General features: G+C 36.6%; 1 long non-coding RNA gene across 1 annotated transcript; it reads right to left on the bottom strand.

Annotated features, from left to right (window-relative positions):
- Nucleotides 1-2,479: 2,479 nt before the first annotated feature.
- LOC127842980 (uncharacterized) lies at nt 2,480-6,232 on the bottom strand. The gene is made up of 3 exons (XR_008032013.1): nt 6,031-6,232; nt 4,536-4,664; nt 2,480-2,596 (listed from the first exon to the last, which is right to left on the bottom strand). It is a non-coding gene; the product is annotated as an uncharacterized LOC127842980 (long non-coding RNA).
- Nucleotides 6,233-6,798: the final 566 nt, after the last annotated feature.

Here is a 6,798-nt window from a genome sequence, read left to right as displayed (position 1 = left end):
GCTTTGCACTTATTGAGAATTTGCAGACATTTCATCCCCGTTTTGCAAGTCCTGTATCTGCAATTTTAGGACTGGTCTCACGGTTTGCTCGCTCGAAGATGTGATGACACTTGACGAGCTGTTTTTCTGATGTACACGTAGGTTCTGTTAGAGCTGACAGGGTGTTGCTCATCGACTTCTTCTGTGTTATATTGCAGCCACGGTTGTATGAACAAATGGAGGCCTCGTTTCGGTGACCACTAATGAACATGATGTGACGAGCTTCATAGCCAGCATCATTCATGGCTTGGATCGCTGTCGCTCGCAAGCAGTGACCAGTGTAACATTGGGAGAGCTTGGCAGTGGTGCTTATATTCTTCATAAAGTTGTCTTAAGACCGTTTTTTTATAATGGCATCTTTGTGTACCATGTATTTGATGATTCTGGGTGAAGAATAGCGTTGTTGTCAAATTGATTGAAGAGCATGGTTGCATAAGAACTTTGTTTTCTAACAAATCATTTCAGAATCTTCACTGGACACAATCATTCACCTGTAGCAAAGATTCGCTTTTCAGACATAAGATTTGTTGAGCTTGCTCCCCCTTGGTGTTTGTTTCTGTTTTATTGCTTGGTTTAAGACTATATACTGCGAGTCTGAATCCCCTTTGCAGTCAATGCTATTTTTCCTCAGTTGATGGTGACATTCCATGCACATAGTAACAAAATGAACTGCGATCACGTACCATGCTGCTTCTCGTAGTATACTTGGAGAGTTTTCAAAGTTCTGAAGATATTTTGCTGTTTTCTTCACGTCTTCTTTTGTAGGGATTTCTTTATGCTGTGTAGGCCTTGACAGCCCAGCTTCTGTCCTGCTTTTGAGAACCAATCAAGAGTGCGGTTGCTCCGTACAAACTCAATATCTCGAACTATGTCAATATGCCTGCAGATATCCTTAAGATACCTGTTAATGGCGCTCATGATATTGACCAATGTGTTCCTGTGGTATTCAGTTCTGTGGTGCTCTGGCAGTGACTGCTATTTTTTTCGTTGTGTTTAGGCATGGCCTCGCAATAAAACTTGCGCAGATTTTCAGCCAAATCTCCCTTCCAACTGTTTCGAGATCTAAGTTCCCGCAATATACCTCCTGATGCCATTTTGAAAAAAGAGACACTATATAAGTATTGATTGTATATAAATTTAGGATATTATTCCTTTAAAACACACACTGTGGTTGCATTCCCAACAGGTCTTAAAAGTTATTTTTTATCTTTGAATTGGGGGATTTTTAACACAATGCTCAATTTCATACTGAATCAATTACTGTCAGATTAAAGAGTCACATTGATGTTATCTTTAGAACGGTATTTTATTTTCAGAAACAAATTTATATATTGTAAACAACTTATTAGATGAGTTCTTATATCACAAACCTCGTTTTTATGAATATTCTGTAAAATATTTATTTTAATAGCTGTAATTGAAAAAAGGGACTTTAAAAGGTACTGTATGCACTTGTATGATGTTGACTTGTCTTTTTGTAAAACTATTGAGTAGACATGTTGATAATAATATTGGTGCATAACTATAATCACCAAATTCCTTTGTGAAACGGATTGACACTGAACGGACGGTTTCAGGTAAGTGTGATTTTTATTTTAAAATTATAAAAACTTGTTATATCATACCTTGAAACAACTTAATGCCCCATTGTGTCTTATTCTTAGTAGCTGTAGACTGGTGCTTTGTCTCTAAACTTTCAATACTACTCTGCCAGACATTGAACCTTTTTGCTGAGTTTCATAATTATATTCAAACTCATTTTGACACACTAATTGCCCTGTTCATGTACATGTACCGCTGTCTCTGATTTGCTGGTTTCTTCAAATTTTACAATGTTATTTTCAAGCGAGTTTATCAACAAATCGCCAAGATCAATTGTTGCCAAATATGCATTATTTGAATCAGATAAAGTATCATACAACGATACTAAAAATGACGTATATTTTAAATGTTTTATTTGTATATAGCTATATATACAAGTTGCGGTTTTTATGTATTTATAGGTTTTATTTAATGTCGTTGTTTATAATTTTATTTTTTTCTTAAAGTTTGCTTTTGTTGTAAATGAAACATGAAAGAAACAAAAGTAAACAAACGGGTAATGTTTACTCATGTTTGCTACTATATTTACAAATGTAGTGCGGTCGCGGTACTGGTCACTGTATAACTACGCGTCAGCGTCTTGTAACCATTGGTCCGATTTTAGAAACTCCGCCTTCAAAGGAGGTATCGCCGGCTTACGGGTTATGCAAAATGAACTCGTTAATTTTTCTAAAGAACATTAAAAGTGAATGTAAATACTTTAATATAAATTCGTTGATGCCATCAATACATACAATTAAAGTACCGTTTGTGATTAATATAATTTCTCACCATTTTCTGTTATGTACATCATCTAAAGAACGTGTTTTAATTCAGTAAGAATCATTCCAAAGGTCTTTACCTGACGCACAAGTAGGTCCCGTGTAGCCTGGCGTACATCTACATGAAAATTGGTTCAAAAGGTTAGTGCATGTGGCGCCATTTCTGCAGGGGTACGATGAACATTCATTGATATCTGAAAGTAACAAGGCATTAATGAATTGTGTACACACCGGTCTTACTGACCTGTGTACTAACGCGAAAGGAATTGTGGGTAGCACGTCTTTTACGAGTGAAAAGTGAAAGCGTAAGTAGGTCAGGTAATCGTGCTTCTGATAATCTCTATCAGTCTTAATAGAAATTCAAAATCACATTTAAACATAATTAAATAACATTTCTTTAAAAAAAACATTCCGTTTTAAACACACAATAAAAAACGATTTTTCTTTCATTATTTACATTTTCATTCCTACGCAGAACTACTTTGGCGGAAGCATAATTCCCGAAACAAGGGGAATGTGATAAGTCTTTGTATAGAGGTGACAATAGCGTAGTGACGTCACCATCTATGTATAGAATCGGCATTAATGTGAATCATTTCAATCAACTATGGATAGTACGACATTTATAATCAAATAATTTGTGAAATACCTTCAATCGATATTGCCATTATAACATGTCTACAAATATCATATATACTCAAACACGTTAAGGACGTAATGCAAGTCAACAATATCAATACCTTTGGCACGTCAATGTAAATTACAAAGGGTGATTACAGATTCTAGTTTTGAGCCATATCACATCCACCCCCCACCCCCCTCAAAAACAAAATATTTCAAATAAAACAACAACACGACTGTTGTCCAGATATTGACATCCATCTTGTCGACATTAGCGCGTTAATTTGACGCGTCGTGATGCTTGTGTTTCAAGTCAATACTTGTTAATGATCTTTTTTAATCGTAATATTTTTATAATGGCGTTTCAATGTTTAACATTGTTTCATACACTTTTATATAGCTACCGATTTATATGCCATAGTGTAATGACGATTAATATTTCCAGAATATTTATCTACGGAAACATAAAGTCATGACGACATAATAATACTACCTTTTTCTAAGTTTTGAGTAAAAATATTATGGCAGCCGATGTTTTCTATCCCGACGCTTTTTGAAAAGCGTTGGGATATTGTGGTTATCTCCGCCGTCTGTCCGTCCGTCCGTCTTACACACATGGTAGCTGTGAGCATGTGTTCGACCCTGCACTATTTGGAATTTTGATCTGTCCCCTGGGTCAAAAGAAATGGGGGTTTGGGGTGGGGCCGGGTCAGAGATTTTCACTCATTTTTTTATGTTATGTACTTTAACATTGGCCATAACTTTAGCAATATTGAAGATAGCAACTTGATATTTGGCATGCATGTGTTTCTCATGGAGCTGCACATTTTTTGGTCAAGGTCATCCTTCAAGGGCAAAAATAAAAAATCAAATCCAAGGGAAGTAATAAGCTTTAAAGGGAGGTAATTAATGAAATTGCCAAATGATAATGTTTTTAATACATCAAATCGGCGAAGTAGGGGGCATTGTGTTTCTGACAAACACATCTCTTGTTTTATTTTTTTTACATTATCTTCTTCATTCCTACACCGATTTACCTTGAATTGATACTGAAAATCTCTTATGACAATACGATCAATCTCAACTATGCATGGTCTCATTACCAACCCTGGGCGCGCCCTTGGTCAAACATGCGGCGTGGGGATACGCTTCGGCCTCTGCCGCGTCATTTCTAGTTTACATTAGGAACCGTTTTGAAAGATTTGAATTATCCGATTGTTAGTTTTCACTACAGTTAATTACAAAATGCCATACACTCTTTAACTTATATTCTCATGAACTCCATCGGACCGTGTTTTAACAAAATATACAGTGTTATAGCGTAACAAGTCGAATTGCGGTGAACATGTTCCGGTAACTCGAAAAGGAAAATAATATTGTAAACATTGTACTCAGACAACTTAAACTAAAAGCAGTTATTTGAATTTAATTAACGTATAGAGGTTACAAAAATGGCAATTGAATTAGGAAAACAGAAACTTGATTCAGTTAACACGAAACTATTCTATATACCTATACAGCCTTTTCCGTAGCCACCCGATGTGTAGCCGTTTTCACACTGTGTGCACCTGATTCCATCTGGGGAACCACCGCATTCCTGCCTTCCGGGTAGACAGTTTGCGATGGTAACATGCTTGCATTCTGAATGTTATATGATCATTGTTATTATTTGTGCATTTTGTTCCGTAAAATATTGGCAATCGGTCAAAATCCTTAAGTGAAGTACAATATGAGAACAATACTTTTTTTATTGCGTATACAGTTGGGGATTGATATATTTTAAATGTAAAATTAGGAGTATCTTAAATATATCGTTTCGTTATTCTATACATTAGGTAATGAGCTCAAAACATTATAAGATAATTCCATGCTTATGAATATCTCTAAAATTACTTGTTGTAATTATATGTAAACAAAAGTGCATTGTTTGAAATAAATATGTTTAAACAAAATAACTTACTAAAGACTTTACTAAATACAATTTGCCCCGGCACGGTCACTACCCAACAAGGAAGCTAGACTTTACTAACTACAATCTGCCCCGGCACAGTCATTACCCAACAAGGAAGCTAGACTTTACTAACTACAATCTGACCCGGCACGGTCACTACCCAACAAGGAAGCTAGACTTTACTAAATACAATCTGCCCCGGCACGGTTACTACCCAACAAGGAAGCTAGACTTTACTAACTACAATCTACCCCGCGACGGTCACTACACAACAAGGAAGATAGATGTTACTAACTACAATCAGACCCGGCACGGTCACTACCCAACAAGGAAGCTAGACTTTACTAAATACAATCTGCCCCGGCACGGTCACTACCCAACAAGGAAGCTAGACTTTACTAACTACAATCCGCCCCGGAACAGTCATTACACAACAAGGAAGATAGATGTTACTAACTAAAATCCTACCCAGCACGGTCACAACCCAACAAGGAAGCTAGACGTTACTAAATACGATCTGGCCCGGCACGGTCACTACCCAACAAGGAAGCTAGACTTTACTAAATACGATCTGGCCCGGCACGGTCACTACCCAACAAGGAAGATAGACGTTACTAAATACAATCTGGCCCGGCACGGTCACAACCCAACAAGGAAGCTAAACTTGACTAATTGCAATGTGCCCCGGAACGGTCACTACCCAACAAACGCATGTACATGCAATTTTCAAGCTTCATATGATGTTACAAATAGTCGTTTTATTTCTTAGACAATTAACTTGTGCTGGTAGGGGATTGGGTAAGTTAATTAAATACATTCGGTAGTACTTTCCGACGTATTCTGGCCACATATCGACCAAAACCTGCAAATTCACTTACGCATCATTTCTTAAGTTGGTAAAGACGTTAAATTAAGATTCGTGTTATTCAGAAAAAAATCCAAATATATGAATGCTTATTAACAAGGAAAACAGACTCGTTTGTGTAGAATGTTTCGAAGTTGTGTTTTTTATACAAAGTCATTTCAATGCCGAACCCGCTATTAAATGGTACTCACGCTCGCAGCAAACTCCTGATCGCCAAGACGTGCACGTGCATGCGCCATTCACGAACGAGCCACCATTAAAACAAAAGGTATTGCAGTTTTCGCAGAAAGTTTTGTCGATTTTCCAGAAACACGATTCGCAAACCCTGCACCTGGAGCCTCCCCCACAGCTTCTATCACAGCCAGGCCATGACGAGCAATCATCATAATTGCCCCATGTGCACGCGTCTGTCAACACCAAAAAAACATTGTTGCATATTAAGTTTGAAAACCTCGAAACCAATTGGTGACTTTTGTCAGAAGGAATACCCAATATTAAATTAAAAAAGGTTTTAACCGAACAACAGTACAATGTTTCATATTAAAGCGTCTAAGTACGATATTTTCGTCGTTAACTCTTCCAACGTCATATTTACAGCAAGCGCTACCCTGATGTGTTTTGTTACACTTAATTTAAATACAAAAAAAGTTTGTACCGTTTTGCTACTTTAAAATTATGCACTCAATAAAGTCTGTTTCATATAAGTCAGAAACTATTACTTTCGATTTAAACTTTAAATAAAACAAAAGTGTAGGTATGTGAGGCAAATTATAAATAGGTGCGGAAACCAATCTCACAACTGCAACACATACATTATTTATTATACTTGTTTATCTGTTATTGTTCGTTTTAAGTGTTTTACAGTTTAGAAGTTTCGGATATGTATAAGTCTATTGTTTTTAAAGAGTGGCCCAGATAAAAAAGAACCTGAATTTTTGAAACAATGAATTTGATATATG

Source organism: Dreissena polymorpha, chromosome 8 (genome assembly GCF_020536995.1).
Source record: "Dreissena polymorpha isolate Duluth1 chromosome 8, UMN_Dpol_1.0, whole genome shotgun sequence".
Taxonomy (NCBI): Eukaryota; Metazoa; Mollusca; class Bivalvia; order Myida; family Dreissenidae; genus Dreissena; species Dreissena polymorpha.
Note: the sequence above shows the minus strand (reverse complement) of the source record. Positions and strands in the feature narration are given on the sequence as shown.